The following is a 19,154-nucleotide window of genomic DNA, read 5'->3' as shown; positions in this document are numbered from 1 at the left end:
CACTTTGTGGCTAAGGACAGCATTTATAGCCTACTACTTCTATAAAGGCTCCGGTCTAGTTAATTAACCTACTCACTGTTATTTAATTTGCGTCTGACCCTCTGAAAGATGAGATCTACTCCAAGAAGCCTGACATGTTTGGACTATGCATAAGGTATTCTAATGTGAACACTTTATGGACATTTTAGAAGAGAATGTGGGTTAAGCCAAATCCATTTTGATGAATGCCAACAAATAAGACAGACTGATTTCAATCCACATGAATATTAACATTAAAGTGTTAAATGCTAACATTAAATTGTTCAAATCACGAAGTAAAAATGATACCATTTAAAGAAATCACTTCTATTTTGTGAAAATATTTTCCTAAGGTTTTTAAAGAAAGAAAGTATGCAATCAATCTTGTAGCATGAATGATAAGCTGTTTGGGAAACCTTATTAAGCCAAAAAATTAGTGTGTGTTCTTGTGATCAATCCTTGGGCAATGTGGGCCTTGTTTTTTAGGATACTGGGCTAGAAGTGAAGACACCTTTATCTACTTCTATAAAAAGGCAATGTGGGATGATTCTACCACGAGAAAATGGGCAGATTTAGAAAAGTACAATTAACAATCTTTAAAAATGAAAAATAGTTATTAAAATGAAGAAGTCAAGTAGATTAAACAGGTTGGATTAATGCTAAACAGTCATCTTAAACTAAACTCAGATTTCTTTATTTTACTTAATTTTTTAAACCTCATTTCCTAAGAATCAAAAAAATAAGGAAAAGGCTATGGCACATTAAGACATATTCAGGCCAATTGAGTACTGTATTCTAGAACCAGATTTAGGGTGTGGAGTCTGGGAGGCTGTTAGGATCAAGGACTTCAAAATTAACTTTAAACAGTAGATCATTTTTCCCAACAAAATCTGACACTGTTATAATCCACAAATGCTTCCCTCTATAATTTTCCTTTCTTATTAATTGGAAGAAACAAATACTAGGGCATTATGTTTCAAGTTTTAAAAAGCATGGCTGATTCTGATAAACATGAAAACCCTGTTAACCTTTCTCCCATTTTAATATATATTCTGTAAATGCAGGGAGGTGTTCTTGGAGGTACACGTGTTCCTGGTTGAAAACCCGCTGTGTCTTTAGTACATCCCTACCTATCAAGCTTGTTCTGTCAGGCTTTTATCAATTTGACTTATTTATTTGAACTGCAGTTTTACCTCTCTATTTCCAAAATGTAAGAATTCTACGGTAGGGTTTATTTTCTTAAGAGGAGATGAGGATGTGGGCTGTTATTGAGGGAGACAGGAAGAGAAGAAAAGACGGAGGCAGGACTGCAGTACGAATGAAGGACAGAGCAAAGGAAAATGGGGAATAACATACTTTCTAAACTCTAACCCCCTGCCAACAACATGTCTCACGGGGCATTAATTAGAAATTTGCTCAAATTAGTGATTATTTTACTTAAAAGTAGCATTTCTTAAATTTAATGATGGTTTCCTCCCTAATGACTAAATCCTTTAATATCCTCTGATGACCAAATGATGGTTGATATTTATGCTGAAATTCTAAAACAAGATACATATCTGCGATATTCTTCAGTATTCTTTATGAAGCAGGGATGAGTAGAGATTTCCTGAGAAATTGAAGCCCAAGTTAAAACACATCTGAGTGGTCAAAATTTATATCTTAAGGGCAGAGAGAGAGAACCTCAGGGTGAGAAATACTGACGACAAAGAGCCCCAGGCTGGTGATTTGCTGGGAGGGGCGGGCAGAGGCAAGTGCAAGCTGCCGTGACAAGCCACTTCCACCGCCAGGAAGCTAGTACCATGGGATCCGTGGAGGAAACATCCTTTCGATAAAGGGAAGCTTTCAAAAGACAAGTCTGACCAAACAAGAAAATGATCTCCCATGAGGATCCATGGCCTAGAAGGAGCCCCCCAAACTTAGAGATTATGTAATAGTCTGAAAGAAGCTATATAAAAGCCTAAGATGACTACAGTGATAACAGAGTACATAAAAATACAGCAAAAGATACTATGAATAAAAGAGACAGATTTGCAAAAGTACCGTCAACAACCTCTGGAAATAAAAAGTAGCCACTGAAATGAAAAAGTCAAACAGATTAAACAGACTGTATACAGTCAAAGACACAGCTAGTGATCTGGAAGATAAGCCTAAGATCACTACCCAGAACACAGAGATAAAGTGACAGAAAACATGAAAGAGGGGTGAAAAAATCTCACATAAATCAAAAAAGGAGTTCCTGAAGGAGACAACAGATAGGAAGGGGCAAACTTTGAGGAGATGCTTGCTGAAAAAACTTCTAAAACTAAAGAAGAGAAATAACAGATGCTCAAAGATAATAGCATAACTTGATCATCTAGTTAAATTATCGGAGCATGGATGCATAAACATTTTCAGGTAAAGTTTGGGGGAATTCACCAACCACCGGCTGCTGCTGAAAGAACTACTAATAATGTGTTTTTTGATAAGAAGGAGATTAATACAAAAGGAAAGAATAGGTGAACAAATCTAAAGTTCTAACTCTAAAAAAAGGGGAAAGACCATGGCAGTGGGCAGGGTGGCATAAACTGCTTAAAACAAAGTAAAACTAAAACATTAAGAAATAACAAGAAATTGGAAATATGAAGCCCAGAGAAGCATTCTAAGGTCTTGAAAGTATTTAGGAAGAATACTCTAAAATGTTGACAAACCAAACCTACATGTCAGGGGCACCTGGCTGGCTCAGTCGGTAAAGCATGTGACTCTTGAACTCGGGGTTGTGAGCTCAAGCGCCAGGTTGGGCGTGGAGCCTACTTAAACACACACACACACACACACACACACACACACACACACACATTAAATGTGTAGGGATCACTATTAGAGAAAGCTAAATAGAATGTAGCTTCTAAATAAAAAGACTGAACAAAAGGAGAATGAAAATTTGATTAAACTTAGATGGCAGGAAAGGAGGAAAAAAGAGAAAGAAGTAGAAAAAAAAATATGACAAGAATAATCCCAGATATATCAGTAATCACAACTGCAATTTAATTAAATGTATTTGTTTAGATACAAGAGATCAGCACACTAAATTTTTAAAATTCAGCTATATACTGTTCATAAGAAGCACACAATATAATTCACTCACCCATTCTTTTATTATGTTGAGAGCCTACTTGTCAAATCAAAAAACAGGCAAAAATCCCTGCCCTTGCAGAGCTTACATTACAGAGGTAGGAGAGACTGGGGGGGGATGGTGGTGGTGGGGAGGGTGGTGATGGTGTGCAAGAACAAGGCTCTCAACGAGTGGCCAACAAACTACGGTCATTGGACAAGTATGGCTCACTGCCGGTTCTGTGAAAAAAGTTTTACTGGAATACAGCTATGCTCACTTGTTTACTTATTGTCTATGGCTGTTATTGTGTTACGACAGCAGAGCTAAATAGCTGTGACAAACTGCATGGCTTGCAAAATCAGACATAGTTTACTATTTGGCCCTTTATCAGATCATGTGGAGACTTGCTGATCATATTATGAAGTCTGAGTACGTGGGGACCCATCATAGCACAGAAAGGTCGGAAGTAAAAGGACTAAAGTAAAATAAATATTTTGCACTTCGGGTACCACTCTAAGAGATGCAAAGTAAGAGCAGTCAATTGCTGGAGATATTTGAAGGCAGTGGGACACTAAAGATTAACAACAAAACCCAAACCCAGCTCCGGGCCTGACTGAATTCACTAAAGTCCTCACACTAATAACCTGAAAAAAAAAAAAAAAAAAAGAGCTGTTCTCATTTCCGGGTGCAAATACTACTTATCTCAGTCTCTTCTGTGTTTTTTTTTTTTTTTCATACAATACTGGCATTCAACAAAAAATTATGAGACACACAGAAAGCAAGAGAAAAATCCAACTTCTCACCAAGAGATAAAGCAATCAATAGAACCATACTAACAGATGATCCAGATGCTAGAACCACCTGACAGGGAATTTTAAAATAACTATGATTAATATGTTAAAAAAAAAATCTAGTTAAAAAGATGGATACCAAACAGGCAGGACCCAACAGATAATCTGACAAATGGAAATTACACACAAAAAAGAGTCAAATGCTGGCAATTAAATATGGTATCGGAGATAAAGAATTCCTTCAACAGACTTACCAGCATACTGGATACAGAAGAATCAGTTAACTTGGAAGACAGAAATTGCCCACACAAGAGGAAAAAAGTGGAAAAAAGAACAAATATCAAATAGTCTAATATACACGTAATCAGTTAAAGAGAAGAGAAAAACAAGGCAGAAGAAATATTTAAAGAGACAATGGGCGAATATCTTCCAAAATTAATGAAAGACAATCAATCATAGATCAAAGGAACCCAGATCAAAGGAACCCAAGCAGTAGTTAAACAAAAACCAAACACATCATAGTCAAACTGCTGAAAACCAGACACCATCTTGAAGGCCACTTGGAAGTTTTGAAGGTGACATAGCAGGCAAATATGTAAAACTGAAATAAAGCGAGTGTAGTAATATTCATTTCAGAAAAAGATGACTTTAGGGCAAAATATGAGACATAAAGAGGGTTCTTTACTTAGTGATAAAAGTGTGGAGGGGGAAGGTACCAACCATCCAACTTTATTTCTGTTTCAATTTTATTTTCCAACCAATCCATCTCAGAACATACATTCTAGGACGGGGGCTAAGCACTCTTCCCGGTAATTCTCTGTATTAGTAATCCTTTCTACCAAAATAGGAAAGTATACCACAGAGCTGAGAAGGCCAATATTGGTAGCAGAGATCCTTTAACAAGGCAGAAATCTGGTTAAAAAAAATTGAGGAAAAATAGAGGAGCCACAGCCACTGAAGCAGCCTCAGCTGCTGAAGGTTGTGGGCATATTTTGAAGTTAAGGAGTAAATTGTTCAGAATGTTTCTGCAATAGAAAAACGTTATTTACATCCCTGGGGATTCACAAAGAATGGAGTTTCTGCAATGGCTGAAGCTGGCTCGCCTTTGGGGAAAAATGGCAAGATACATTTATGATTACACTGAACCCCTAAAGTAAAATACTGTGAATCCATGACCTCAAATTCTGTTTGAGGGATTTCTTTCCAGTGAAGACAAAATCTTAGAACAGAGTTATAATTATATTATATTACTTAGGAATGAAAAATGTAGTTTATAGACTCTTCAGGATCTCTTAAGTATGTCTGTTAATTATAAACAAGATAAAAAGTGCTCTGAAGATAGTAGGAAAGAGATATGACCCTCTACTTCTTAGCAATTATTTCTTCTAAGTGCCTGGATTTTTATGTGCCCAGCTCTCTTTTCATTTGTGGCTTGGGAGTTTTAGATAGAAATCTCAGGAAGATGAATGACAAAATAGGGGTGTCAAGATGAATCACTATGAAAATTCAGCTAAAGGTAATAAACTTTTTCTCTCGTTGTGGTCTGTCCGCAGTTTTAACCTTCACCATATAAACCATTACACAGTACATATCATTAAGAACCCTTATTAGACTCATAATGAAGAAAAGTCATTATAGTGTTTGTTTATAGACACTTTTGCTCTGATCAGGCTCCACGAAATGAAAAAAGGGTGAGTGTTAACTACAGAGCAAGAAACATGACAATTATACTTCTGGCGTCCAAAAGAAGGGAATTAGCTTAGAAAGAGAGTCAGGCAGGCTTACAAAACTGGGCTGCAGTCGTGGGTGAGGCTAGAAAATTTCACCTCTGTTACAAGAAATGGCTTTGAAAAGGGATTTGAGAAATCCCTGAGACTGGTTTTTGGGTTTTGTTTCTTTGTTTTGACATGTTAAGAAAGTGTTACAAACACAATCACATCAACCACACATAAGGATAATTTGGGCTCATGTGCTATCTAGTAATATGTATTTATACGGGAGGAAGGGTGATTTGTTACACAGACTTCCATGGGTAAGCTAAAGGAAAAATTCTCTCTCCATTCTTGTCATTCATTTAGATATAGACAAATATGGACTTAAAAAGCCAGGCTATGAAGAATCGATTGTTAGCCAGGACTTCCATTTAAAGATGACTAAACATTGTATTTATATAATTTTCCACCTCCTGAAACCCCAAGACAATGACAGAGGAATAAAACCATCAATCCAACAACAACAAACAAGGGGAAAAAGGCAATTAATGGACAAGAGATTTCAACAAATTTCTGGAAGGCTGAAAGTAGATGGAATAGCAGGCTAATGAAGGAGGGTGGGGAAAGCTACAATCTCGGACAAAGAAGCAGCTCATCTGCACTGCAGAGACCTACTGAGGCTCCAGACTGAAGACTGCAGGTGACAACAGGAGGCCGAAGTTAAGGAAATAAGGCTTTAATTGGATATCTGTTTATGCAACAGTCGACCTTACCCTATCCTGTGGGACAGACAGTTGCATGTCTATTCTCAAGGCCACCCAACACGGATTTCTCAAGCTGGTCCCCATATACAAACAATGTTAGGCCGTGATGGTAGTGTTCTCTCCTAGTAGCTGGCTCCTCACTCATCACATAGCAAAGTCTCCCAAGTGACAAGTCCCTCGTTCTCACGTAGGTTTCCACTTAGTTTTCTCAGTCTTTCATTCTCAAATATAAATTGGGGTGCCTGGGTGGCTCAGTCAGTTAAGCGTCCGACTTTGGCTCAGGTCATGATCTCGCGGTCCATGAGGTCAAACCCTGTGTCCGGCTTTGTGCTGACAGCCAGAGCCTGGAGCCTATTTCAGATTCTGCGTCTCCCTCTCTCTCTGCCCCTCCCTACTGGCGCTCTGTCTCTCTCTCTCTAAGAATAAATAAACATTAAGAAAAAAAATTTTAAATATGAACCAACAGCCATGGATCACCATACATTTCAGAAACGTCTGACATGTCAAAGATCTATATAAACAAAGAGAAAGACTAAACCCAGATTAAGCAGAGAGGATTTAGGAGCTAGACGAAAACTTAAATTCTAATTAGCATCATTAAGAGATCTGAGACATTCATGCACCCATGCAACAATAGTCTGCTATGAAAAAGGAATTAGAGAAATAGCTCTTAGACATTAAGAACATCACTGCTGAAATGAAAACTTCATACATGGGTTGGAACAAAAATTAAGGAAATCTCCTGAATTACATAATGGGAAGGATAAGGAGGTAGAATATCTGAGGACAGGGCTATGAGAAGTAGAAGGTTGGTATAGGATGTTGAATAGCTGAGTAAGAGAAGCTCTAGAAAGAGACAATGGAAAAACTGGGACTCAGGAGGGGATTTCCAGAACTGAAAGGAGAAATAAGCCTTTCAACAGGAGTTCACTGAATATGAAACAAGGATGATTAAAAAAAAAAACACCACACCTAGACATAACTGTGTCTATATACAGAATATGTATATTTACACATACAGAATATACAGGATATACAGAATATAATGTAACATATATAAATGTATAAAATTAAAATATATCCAATCATGTATGAGTAAAAACTGTGCTGTAGTTTCTTTAGCAGTATTTGCATCGTAACAGTATTTTGTTTAGCCAAAAACAGATTAATTAAATTTTTAGTATTCTGAAATCCAAGGTAATTTTAGTAGTAAAGGAGCTTAAGTATATTTCTATACTACCTGTTCAAAGGGCATTAAATAAATTAATACCCTGAAGTGTGAAGTATGAAGGAAGTGTGAAGGAAGGAACAAAGTTAAAGGAACTATTTCAAGAGCGTATATACTATTACTTTGTATTTATAAATCGGTATCCCATTAGAGAAGCAACTTTTTTTGTTAGATGAGCCCATTTCATTTCACACTAGGAAAAATTCAGCATTTTAGATTTTTCATTATCAAGTACATCTCTCAACTAAACCTCAAGGTCCTTGAGGGTAAACACTGATTTTGTACCACCTGGTACCTAGTACTAAATGTTGACAATTGTAGGCACTTGATAAATATCTATTACATGTAAAATAGTGACAACAGTTGACTTTTAATGAATGGTGGAGTAAAATACTAATTTTAGGCCCAAGAGACAGAAATACTGATAAAACAAAAACATGAAATTTATTTTAGAGTTCTCCCTGAATGTTTAGTTTTAGTATTTTTCACTTAACACAGCTGAATACATTTTGAAATCTGGCAAGACTTTTAAGTTGCTCACAATGCAGAAAGGTGGCGGTGTTTTATATGCTAGTTCTGCCTAGGAAATAACCTAAGTGATGTACTTAACACCTCAATTACACACTGACTTTGGTTTCGAAACCTACCTATCTACTTTTAGATATACACACAAAAAAGAGAAGGAATAACAGGTAGTGGAAAAAACATTCGGTACCTTTTAAATCCTCTTTCAGGCAAAATTACATTTTAACATATAAAGGTAATTTAAGCATACAACTCCCTCTTGTGGTTGTTAAAATAAGTATTAGTGAATTCAAATACTGGGGCTCTTAAACCAGTCCTACGGGCATTTTTTTAAAGCAGCAGTTTCAGAAAGCTTAGTCTTTACCCAGCTTTTGTCAACTTCCAGGAACGATGGACACAATTTCTTACTCAGCTTTATTGGTAATTAGAAAAACACACTTCAAGTTTCAGATGGTGTTAGCTTTACTAATTTTAGGTATTTTCTTTTAATTTTTTTTTTTTAACGTTTTATTTATTTTTGAGACAGGGAGCAGCAGAGCATGAACAGGGGAGGGTCAGAGAGAAGGAGACACAGACTCTAAAACAGGCTCCAGGCTCTGAGCTGTCATCACAGAGCCCAACGCGGGGCTCAAACTCACAGACCGAGAGATCATGACCTGAGCCAAAGTCGGCCGCTTAACCGACTGAGCCACCCAGGCACCCCATAATTTTAGGTATTTTTATAGTGTAAATAACATGTAATTTCTCCAAAAGTTAAAAAAAAAAAAAAGAGATACTGTCTACCTACCATGTTTCAGGCACTGTACAAGCATTACAGAGAGAAAGGAGCAAGTTAGAAGAGATCCCATCCTTTGTGGCACTGACATTCAAAGCACGGCCAGATTTTTTTCTTCTTATGAAATGTGGGTATGAATTAGTAACGGAAGAAAGAACAGTAAAAATGGTTAACCATAAAACGAACCAAAAATTAATTTTGATTTGTTCTCCTCCCAAATGGGGGGTAAGAGAAAAAAGAAAATGCCTGACTTAAGCTTTTAAAATAACAGCATGGAACACAGCATACATTCTGAAAACTGCATTTCCATTGTGGGGGGGGGGGGGGGGAAGTAAGAGAAAATGAGGAAGAGAACAGATGCACTTGAGACCTAAGGTGAAGAGATACGGAATCAACACTGTTGTCCGGGAATGGTGATGACAGGGTTGACATTCAAGAAGGAAAAATTGTAATTCTAATTAAGGTATTCACAGTTTTTTTTTTTTTTTCAACTACCTCTCTTAAGCCCCACGTAGGTCTCGCATCTGCATAACTATTTTACAAATGGTAAAGCACTAGACAAATGTGCAGCTTTTGTATTATTAACAAATATCAAGTCTTTATAATTCTTACAGAAAATTCCTTTATCCTACAGTTTTTAAGGGTTTACCCCATCTCCCCCCAAAAGTAGTTTAATTCTTCAGTCATCATTCTTACATCCTATTTCTTTAGACAAAAAGTTTGACTTGAAGTTGTGGGGAAATTATGCGATTTCTCAGGTGCCTACTCTTTTTAATTGGTGTCAATAAAAAAACTTGCTAAAAAAAAAAGAGGATGCAAAGTACATATTAAAAGAATACCTTTGCCACTGGAAAATGTACCAGGTATTTATGGATATAAAGATCTTTGGCTTATTAGAGAGAGAGAGGGGGGGGGGGGAAATTTGCAACTGGAAATCTGATAGGTACTTACTTCTAATATCTTTTATATTTTTGTCTGTCATGACAATTTCACATGCCAAAGTCAGTTATGTGCCTAAGTCACTGTACCTAACAAAGTACAATGTCAGCTTCTAAAATAAATCAAAACTGTTCTAGACTGTAACTGTTGACAGCAGAGGTATTTGTTTTATATGCCAATGTATAATTACTGTCACTTATTTAGTGACGGAGTCACAAAAGATTGAGAGATGGCAATTACTCATTAAAATTAAGTTTCCTGATGTTTTCATCTACTTTTGCCATTTTTAAAAAAAATTTTTTTAACATTTATTCATTTTTGAGAGACAGAGAGACACAGAGCATGAGTGGGGAAGGGGCAGAGAGAGAGGGAGATACAGAATTGGAAGCAGGCTCCAGGCTCCGAGCTGTCAGCACAGAGCCTGACGCGGGGCTCGAACTCACAGACCGTGAGATCATGACCTGAGCCGAAGTCGGACGCTCAACCAACGGAGCCACCCAGGCGCCCCTACTTTTGCCATTTTTAAAGACAGTTTGAAATCAGATCTTTCAACAGTGCTGAAACTGGGCCTCTAATGTGGGCCACAGATGTAACAAAACTATAAGGAATGATGCCTAACTCCTATGATTAGGCTTCTGCTAGATAAACACTTTGTTGGCCTTTATTTGTGTGTACAAGTAAGATTCTACATATAATTTTACAGCATTAAGATAGAGACACTGTCTAAAACTTCTGTTATAGAGAAAAAGAAAACCAGGGCCTAGAGATACCAAAAGAGCCTCAAAGAAACACAACTGGATGAACCATTAAAGGAACTGGGGCATGTTTATAGCTTAGAAAAGTTTTGAAGGGTTGCCACAGGAAAGAGAAATGAGTCCAGTTCAATAGGGTTCCAAAGAATATCACTATAAAGAGAAGATATGTGCAAGATTTCTGGTCTTTTTTCAAAATCTTGGAATGGTGAAAGGCTTTCTAAATAAGACCTAAAACCCAGAAGCCAGAAAGAAAAAAAAAAAAGGTTGTTAGGTTTGAACATATAAAAGTAAGAAACTTTATAAAATAAAAAAATTTATTGACCAAGTTAAAACAACATATTAGAAAAAAACAGTAGGTATCTTATAAAAACAGACAAGTTCACAAAATACAAACAGCTTAAAAAATTAACACACGAAAAGGTGCTCAACCTCACTCGTATTCAAAGATGCAAATTTTAAAAAACCCGAGCAATAAATTTTTACCTACCAAACTGACAAAGATGTATTTTTTTTTTCAATCACCTATGTCGTGATGATACTCATCACGAGGGAGGGAAGGAGAAAAAGAACATTCTTACAAATGTTGTCAAAAGTGTTCCCCGTTCACAAATATGAGATTATAAACTGGTAGCTAGACAGAGTCTCAAAACTGGCAATATTTTCTGTGACAGTCATCGGTGCCCTTCACCAAATATTTCTGGCTCTCTGCCTTCCAGGTATATACAGTAGAATTATGCCTCCCCATTCTCCAGGAATTAGATGTGGTTACGGGTGGCTGTGAAACTTCCTTTAGCTAAAGAGTAACATGTGTCAGGGCAGAAGCTTAAGGAATCAGTGCTGATTTGCTGATTTTCCTTTGTTTTATCTGAACAATCATGGAAACGTGGAATGGCGCTTCCCTCCACCTGGGTCCTTAAGTGAGGATGATATAGAACAGAGCCCACCAGCTAATCTACTGTGGCAAGTGAGCTAGAAATAAACTTTGGTTGTTAAAGACACGGTTTGTTACTGACGTATAACCAAGCCTAAATGATACATCTATCAAAATTAAAAATACACATATCCTTTGACACATCAGTTCCACTCCTGGTAATCTCTTCTGCCAACATACTTGGACATGGGCATAAATATGTATGCAGAGGATTTTTACTGCAGTGGTTTGTAAAAATAAGACCTTAATGTCTGTCTATCAAGAAAGGACTGGTTATGGATTATGGTACAAACTACTGTGCAGCCATTTTTTAACAAAGAGATCTATCTCCACCTGCTGTCATGGAATGCTCTCAAAGTGATAACGAAAAAAAATGACAAACACAAAACACGAGATACTATATTTCATTTGTATAAAAATATATCTATATACCTATATACCTTGATTTGCTACATTTCAGTTTCTAGAAGAATGCAAAATGAAATATTTCTGAATAGCTATCAGTTGCCTCTGGCGAGATGAACTTTTCACTACAAACCCTTTTGTTCTGATTGCATTTAAACAAAACAAAGCAAAACAAAACATCAAGTATATGTAGAAAAATACTCCAGTGCAATTTCTATTAGAATCCCAGCTGACTTCTTTGTAGAAATCGACAAGTTTATTCTAAAATTTATATAGAACAGCAAGAGACTGCAAATAGCCAAAATAATCTTGAAAAAGAACCAAGTAGAATTTACAGGTCTCAATTTCAAAACTTACTACAAAGTAACAATGATCAAGACAGTGTAGTACTGGCCTAAAGACAGACATATAGATCAATGAAAAAGAACTGAGAGTCCAGAAATAAACCATGTGTTTATGGTCAACTGATTTTCTATGAGGGTGCCAAGACCATTCAGCGAGGAAAGAAAAGCCTTTCCAACAAATGGTGCTGGGGCATCTGGATAAGCCCCAGGTGAAAGAATGAAATTGGACCCTTGCCTCATACTATTATACAGAAATTAAGTCAAAATACATCAAAGACCAAAATACAAGCACTAAAACTACAAAACTCTTAAAAGAAAACATAGGAGTAAATTCTCATGACCTTTGATTTGGCAACTGATTCTTAGATATGACACTAAAAGCAGGAGCAATGAACGGAGAAACAGATAAATTAGATTGCAGCTAAATTAAAAACTTTTGTGCTTCAAACAACACTGTCAAGAAAATGAAAAGATAGGGGGCCTGGCTGGCTCAGTTGGTAGAGCATGCAACTCTTGACTGTGGGAATCATGAGTTCAAGCCCCACATTGGGCATAGAGCTTACTTGAAATAAAAACTCACAGAATGGGAAAACATAACTGCAAATCATCAGAGACTTATATTCAGAATACACAAAGAATTCATACAACTCAATAATAAAAAGGCAACCCAATTTAAAAAAGGCAAAGGCTATAAATAGGCATTTCTCCAAAGAAAATACACAAATGGCCAATAAACACATGTCGTAATCCTCAACATCATTAGCCGTCAGAGAAATGCAAATCAAAACCACAAAGAAATACAACTTCATAGCTACTAGGATAGCAAGATTCAAAGTCAAATGATGGCAACTATTGATGATGTGGAAAAATCAAAATACTCACATACAGTTGGTGGGAATGCAAAATGGTACAGCCACTTTGGAAAACAGCCTGGCAGTTCCCCAATGGTTAGCCACAGAATTAGTATAGGAATCAGGAATTCTACTCCCAGTATATATTCAAGACAAATAAAACCATATGTCCATCAAAAAGGTGTACATGAATGTTTACAGCGGCATCATTCATAATAGTTAAAAGATGGAAACAACCTAAATGTCCATCAACTGATGAATGAACAAGCAAAAATGTGGTCTCCATCTATACAAAAGCACGTTGTTCAGCTGAAAAAAAAGAATGGAAGTAGTAACATATGCTGCAACATGGATGGATTCTACAACAGTATGCTAGGTGAAAAGAGCCAGTCATGAAAGACTCCATATTAGGTAATTCCATTTATTGTAAGAGTCCAGAATACATAAATTTAGAGCCAGAAAGTAGATTAGCGGTTGCTTAAGGCTGAGGGTAGGGGTGATGGGGCAGGCAGCTGATAGCTAAAGGGTGTGGAGTTTCTGAGGTGACAAAAATGTTTAGTATTGGTTATGGCTATGGTTGTACATACGACTCTGCCCAAAATCATTGGTTTGTACACCGTAAGTAAGTGAATTTCATGGGTATAAACTCTATCTCAATAAAGCTACTAAAATGAATAAAAATGTTTAAAAAGTATATTAAAAGAATGAAAGAGATTTGTACAGGCTGAAATGCAATGATCTTAAGCAAAAACTGTGAAGCGTACCTCTCCAATGTTTATGTCCTACATACGGTAGGTTATGTATGTATTATAAAATCCCACATGTGTGTATTTATGTATGCCATATGTGTATAGTGGGTTCCCGTTACAAAAAGTGTGTGTGTGTATGTGTATGATTACAGAGAGAAGGGGGATCAAGACTGTTAGTGGAGGTTACCTCTGATAGTTAAGTGGTGGGAGGGCTGGGGGGGGAGACACAGGCAGGTGTTGAAAGGAGACAGATTGTAATCCTATCTTCCTTTTTTGGGGGGGGGGTTGAAATTTCTTTTATCATGTGCATATGTTACTGCATAATACTTTTTAAAGAGACCAGTTTAATACAAGAAATAACTTGCCAAAAGGCAGAACTGTGCAAAGTGGGATTTGCTACCTCGGGAGAGACAGCTTCTCTCTCCTCAGGGATTGAAGTACGTACACAATGGGTTTACAATGACTAGGGATCGTGAGGACTAAGTGTTAACTGGGCAAGTGGGCTGGATGACCTCTGTACAATTGTACACAGTTATACAATTCTAAATGACTTTTGAAGTCTCTTCCAATCCTGAGATTTCAAATTAAGAAAGGTAGTAAGTCTTGAGACTGGGAAGAACCTATGAGAAGTAGGGCAGATTAAAAACTAATTTAAATTTTATCTCCTCTTGAAAAGAATATTTAGCCCTCTCAATTTTTGTCATGATTAGCATATTTATTGAATATTGTTAAATAGAAAGTGTGATTTGGAGGGAAGCACTGGTTAAAAAAAAAGGACAAGGAATGAGACATACAAAGTCCAAGGAGCTAAATTTCATCTCGTAATTTTCCTTATTTGTTTTTGTATTTCAGGTTCAAAGTCAAGGCTACTGCTTAACAGTATGATAGGACCATAAATATAATTGGGAAAAAAGTAGTAGGGAATCATTAAAAATGTTTATAACCTTATATATGTAAATTTAAAAAAATGTTTACTTATTTTTGAGAGAGAGAGAGACAGACAGACAGAGAGTGAGTGGGGGAGGGGCAGAGAGAGGGGATCTGAAGCAGGCTCCAGGCTCTGAGCTGTGAGCACAGAGCCTGATGCAAGGCTCTTCAGAAATAAAAGAGAAGAAGACATCATTTTTGGCACCAGTGGTAATCTGGTAAGAGCCTCTGCCTGCTATAACAAAACATAGAAAGCAGGCCTTTCCTCCCATCCCCCACAATGTAAATTAGTTTGAATCAAAAAAATGTTTGTTCTTCACACCTAAAGAAGTTGCCAGTATTACTAAAAGCGTACATCTATGAATGCGAGAGGGCACCAGAAAGTCCCAGAATACAGCGAATGATAAAATATTTACTGGCACTTTTCAGAAGTTAGGTACAGTCAGGCAGTATGACTCAAGGGGGAAAAAGTAGCTTGTGGCTACTTACTACTGGCAGTATCCTTACTACTGGCAAGCAATTTTTACTTTAACATTTGTTCTTAGCAGATAGAATAGGAGTCTTCTTTATATCCACAGACTTCAAAAGGGCATTTCTCTCTAGCCTGAATTTGTCTTTTCTATTGGGCATTCATTTGTGTCTCTGGTTCCTGTAGTACTTTGATAAGGACTCAAGTGTAATTTAATTCCTTTAGCAGTGGTGTTGGTAGACTTGGGTGATGAAATGAGCAGGACCTGGGAAAGTTTCATTAATTTATCCCTTTTTCTTCTCATTCGATAGCAGAGGGCTTATCAATGTATCTTTTATAAACATAAATTCTCATTTTTGACATGTTTTATTGTAGTATTTTTAGATTTTAAATGTTAGATGAAATACAAATGAAAAAGAATGCATTTAGTGTACCAAATTTATTTATGTATGTTCCGTCCTCAACTTGAGAAAAATATTTTCCTACAACTCTGGTACTTGGCTCAACTTCTCTTTCTATTCTGAAATAGTCTGTTCCAGGAGCTTTAGAGAGATCAATTTCACTGCAGGAGGCAGAGACACTTCTTTTCTCTTTATTACCCATGCCACATAAATCAGAATTCAGGTCTTTTCTTAAAGATCACTATTATTCGGGTCACCGCATTAAGTACCATAGTGAGTGCTGTATAAACTGTAGAGCATCAAACACGTATAAGTTAACCTCACAAAAGATACATTTTCAGGAAAGAATAATCTTTTTTTTTTTTTTAACGTTTATTTTTGAGACAGAGAGAGACAGAGCATGAACGGGGGAGGGTCAGAGAGAGAGAGGGAGACACAGAATCTGAAACAGGCTCCAGGCTCTGAGCTGTCAGCACAGAGCCGGACGCGGGGCTCGAACTCACGGACCGCGAGATCATGACCTGAGCCGAAGTCGGCCGCTTAACCGACTGAGCCACCCAGGCGTCCCGAATAATCTTTTGATTTGAATAGAACCAAGTCAAAGAAACACGAGATCAAGAATTTTGTCACTGGATGATGCATAAATCTAGGTCAACAGCAGTTCCACACTAAACAGAAAGAAACAAGATGAAAGGGCTGCAGAACGGTACTCCCACCAGTCCGGTGTGCACGCACCAGGTAATACAAGGATACGCAGCCACACGAATGTTATGAAATTCCACGTGTATGTACATATGTGCAAAGCAAGCGAGTGCTGTTGTTTCAGCTGTCTGAAGGCTGTTAAGGTAGAGAAGTAATTTGAGCGGCGGATTCCGTGGAACCCTGCTATTTGTTATTTGGGTAGGCTCTGGGCTCTCAAACCAGGGCCTTCACTCATCAGCATTTTTTTTTTTTTTTCTTTAATGTTTAGGTGCCTTTAGAAGTCTAGTGCTGCCTATACTTCTTTCTCCAGGGGACTGCTTTATTTTTTCAAGTCGTTTTTCTAATTATATCTGTATATTGTGATTTCTTTCCCTATAGCTGCCTGTTTTTGTTTTACTTATTTTTATTGAGTGATCTTTTAGCTTCACGCTTCTTAAACTGGGGCACATGTCGCCCCCACTGGTGAACCAGGGGTTATGTGAAGCTACAAGACAAACTTGAAGCATCTATCCAGAGGGTTTATTTTTAAAATGTGGAAAGAGGTTACAGTGCTGTGGTTTAAGAGTGTGGGCTCCACTGTCAATTTCCTAGGTTAGAATCTTGTCATTTGTCCTTTGGCAAGGTATTTACCCTGTCTGTTTCTAAGTATGTTAATCTGAAAACAGGAATAATACTAGTGTCTGCTTTATAGTTGGTTGTGGGAAATAAATGGGCATTCAGAAAAGTGCCTAGCACATAGTAAGCTTTCAGCAGGTATTTATTAGTTGTTATGTATCTTACTATTAGATTATTCATTTTCCCCTCTCTGAGCAAAAATAAGCAAGGATGGAAAGATGGGAAATGCTGGCATGGAGATTTAGACAGGGAGACCAGGGATAATTTCACTGAAAAGGTGACATCTGAGTAAAGATCCAAAGGGAATTAACTGGATTCTGGGAGAAGAGAATTTCAGACAGAGAACAGCAAGTACAAAGATCCTAAGGCATCCCTTCCGTTGTTTAAGGAAGGCCATTGGCAAGAAGGCCAGTAGGACTGGAAGTGGTAAGCAGAAGGAAAAGAGATGAGCGATGGGCAGTGGATCACATAAGGCTTCATAGCTTTTACTCTGAATGAAATAGCCATCATATGCAGAAGAGTGATATAATCTGACTTACGTTTTTTAACAGCATCTGTCTGGCTGCTGAGCTGAAAGAAGACCATAAGGAAGCAAGAGTGAAAGCAGGTTGGCTACTGCAATAATCCACTTGAGATGATGGTGGCTCAGACCAGGATGATAATAATGGGGTGGTAAGAAGAGAGAATTCTTGATACGCCTTGAAGGTTAGAGTTGATAGATTTTCAGATTAGATGTGAAATACGAAAAAAGAAGGTGTCAAGGGTGTTTCTGAAGTTTCTGGCCTAATTAAAAAAAAAAAATTAAATTGCCATGAACTGAGATGGGAAAAGTGATTACAGGGAGAGTAAGCTGCAGGGAATATCAGAAGGTATTTCAGACACGGAAAACTTGAGACGGCCAGTAAACATTCAAATGGAGATGTTAAATAAGTAGTTAAATAAACTGGCTTAAAATTCGGGATTAAGTGTAGGTTATGAATTAGGCAATCATCAGCACATAGTATTTATAGAGTCATAAGGCTGAATGAATCACCTAAGGAATGGTACAGACAGAAAAGAGAAGGGGCCCAAGGATTAAGCTTTGAGGCATTGATCCCACTTCTTTGAGAAGTGGAAGGATGAAGAGATGAGAGATGAGGGAAGGAGGACGAGCAAAGAATAAAAAGGAAGGTGGAAATTGTATAGTATCCTAGAAGTCAAATGAATAAAATGTTTCACTGTGAAGAGGGTGTTTCACTGGTAAATGCGGCTGTACACACATCAAGGAAGATGAGGGCTGAAAGGAGACAGATAGGTTTTGTAACAATGCTGTCACTCATGACCTTAACAAGAGCTGACTATAGTGGAAAAAATCCTGACTAGAGTAGATTCCAAAGACAATGAGAAAAACTGGGAGACAGCAAGTTTAAGCAACACTTTATATTCACAATCCAGTTAAATGTGATCATCATGTCTATTTCAATTGAAAATTCCCTTTACCAAATCATCTTCATACAACAATTTATTCTCCATTTAAGAAATAGCAAACTATATGAATACAGGAAGTCTGCTATTTTGATGGAAGGAGAGAAGGAGAAGGGAGGACTTTGGGAGAAGAGTAAGAATTAAATATCAGTGGAATAAATAGTGGTATATTAAAATTCATATACCACTGAAACCAAACAAAAATGGTTCCAGTTTGGGGCACCTGGGTGGCTCAGTCAGTTAAGCATCTGACTTTGGTTCAGGTCATGATCTCATGGTTCCTGAGTTCAAGTCCTGCATCGGGCTCTGTGCTGGCAGCTCAGAGCCTGGAGCCTGCTTTGGATTCTGTGTCTCCCTCTCTCTTTCTGCCCCTCCTCTGTCTCTCTCTGTCTCTCAAAAAGTAAACAATAAAAATAAATAAATAAATAAACTGGGTCCAATTTAGTCACAGATATATGGAAAACAAACAGAAGTTTTAGCACAATTTTTAGTGCAATTGGAATCACCCACAGACCTTTTAAAACACACATGTACACTAGGCTTCACCATTCAGAGATTCTAACTGAGCAAGTTTGGGTTAAGACCTGGGCATCTTAATTTGAAAGCTGCACAGGTGTTTATGGAATCTGAAAATACCACAGTCCAGCTTGAGTTGAAAATCACAAGAATCTAATTGCTTGAAACATAAAATAAGC

At 37.4% G+C, this 19,154-nt stretch overlaps 1 protein-coding gene across 3 annotated transcripts in view; it reads right to left on the bottom strand.

The window, feature by feature from the left end:
* The window catches only part of TAB2 (TGF-beta activated kinase 1 (MAP3K7) binding protein 2), a 92,379-nt gene that overhangs the window by 16,861 nt on the left and 56,364 nt on the right, over window positions 1-19,154 (bottom strand). The window lies entirely within an intron of this gene.

This window comes from Panthera uncia, assembly GCF_023721935.1.
Source record: "Panthera uncia isolate 11264 chromosome B2 unlocalized genomic scaffold, Puncia_PCG_1.0 HiC_scaffold_24, whole genome shotgun sequence".
Taxonomy (NCBI): domain Eukaryota; kingdom Metazoa; phylum Chordata; class Mammalia; order Carnivora; family Felidae; genus Panthera; species Panthera uncia.
This window is presented reverse-complemented; position numbering and strand designations above follow the sequence as displayed.